The 1,610-nt window shown below is 35.3% G+C and overlaps 1 long non-coding RNA gene across 1 annotated transcript; it reads right to left on the reverse strand.

Annotated features, from left to right (window-relative positions):
- Nucleotides 1-639: 639 nt before the first annotated feature.
- LOC148116393 (uncharacterized) lies at nucleotides 640-1,225 on the reverse strand. The gene is made up of 2 exons (XR_015733507.1): nucleotides 1,044-1,225; nucleotides 640-962 (listed from the first exon to the last, which is right to left on the reverse strand). It is a non-coding gene; the product is annotated as an uncharacterized LOC148116393 (long non-coding RNA).
- Between the last annotated feature and the right edge of the window lie 385 nt (nucleotides 1,226-1,610).

The following is a 1,610-nucleotide window of genomic DNA, read 5'->3' on the forward strand; positions in this document are numbered from 1 at the left end:
ATCATAATGATAAAACACTGGAGTATTGTGGAAATTATCACTTGATTTATTTAGTACTTTCAGATTTTTCTTTTAGATGAGTTGCCAGAGAAAGAACGTAGTTAAACAATAAGCTTTATTTAATTTTGTTTTACTGCCCTTAGTTTTAATTTCAAAAACCCCTAATGAATAGATTAAAAAAATACAACTGACAAGAGTTACCTGCCTGATGTTGCAGAAAACAGTGAGTGATTACAGTTGCTATAATACTAACCATAGGGAATGAAGAATTGACCTGTTTTGATTATGTTAGGGATGCTATAGGTTAAAAGGACTAGCTAAATGGTACGCATGGGCAAACATTTAGAGTTTTTTGAGAATCTAATAAAATGGCTGAACTACAGTGGTTTGCCAGCTCATGATCCATTAATCAGAACTGCCAGTTAGCCCTGAGTTGCTCGAGGACTATCTGTACTTTTGGTTCTAAGTTGTCATTTTTATTTTATTTATTAATTTACTAAATTCATATGCTGCCCATCTCTCATTTTGAGGCAACTCTGGATGGCTATTTCTTTGCAATAATCATTTACAATCAGATAGCCATGCTCCATTCTCTGTTCTCTCCTCTTGTCTGATGGATTATAAATGTAGGAAATGAGCCAGAGTAAAAAAGCCATTTTTTATTGACATGTACATTTTCCTGCTCCTGACAAAGGTCACCTTGTCATATACATAGATTAGTGTGTCAGCTAAATACAAATTTACTTCTGTGTTCTTATTTCCTTGTTTGAGATAAAAACGGGGTAATCATGTTGACTACATAGCATTCTCTATGTAGGCTATCCATCTTCTTATCAGGCGGTCAGTTTATTTTTTTGTCTTCAGTTTTTCATAGAAGTTACGTATATCTGTTGTACAGTGGTCCCCAATTTCTTCATTTTTGGATCCTCACCCTCAAGTTTGCTTCAAGAGTCTTGCCCAAGCTGTGCCAGAAATAACAATTTTTCAGCAGTGCAGTATTGCTTAAGATGTACCAACCATTATCCCTCTTTCTTAAAACTTACCTCAAATTTTAAACAGCCAACATTATATAAATCCAATTTGCAGCTAGGACACCTCCATTTTCCCAAAGTTTTTTCTTCTTCCATCAAGTCCTTTTTTTTTTTTAAAAAAAAAAACTTTTTCCAACTCAGCAGCAGTTTCTTTTATTTCTTTTATAATTTTCTCAGAGGCAATATGTTCTCATAAGAAACTGCTATCCTTCTCTCCTATGTTCAGATTCTATTTATCAGGTAATAAGAACAGCTTATCTGTTTGGGTGTCTGAGTGGTACTCAGGCAGTGTTATAGAGAGGCCTGAACTCATGCAAACTATAATAATCCTTCATTTCTGAGCAATTACGATAGCTGCAGAAAGCACATATTTTACCAGCTTGAAACTCATCTGCTCCTCACACTCTAATAAGGTGAGCAGAATGTGGGTTGTTTCCTTGTAACAATGTCTTCTGAAGGGAATTTAGAGGCAAGCTTTCTATTGCACTGCCTGTTCTCTGGATGATCTTAACCTAAAATACAATTATCCCTGATCCTGGAAGCCTTCAGAAAGCCAGTGCAAACTAGGAGTTTTTCCTT

Source organism: Pantherophis guttatus, chromosome 1 (assembly GCF_059756535.1).
Source record: "Pantherophis guttatus breed Tessera chromosome 1, ASM5975653v1, whole genome shotgun sequence".
Classification (NCBI taxonomy): Eukaryota; Metazoa; Chordata; class Lepidosauria; order Squamata; family Colubridae; genus Pantherophis; species Pantherophis guttatus.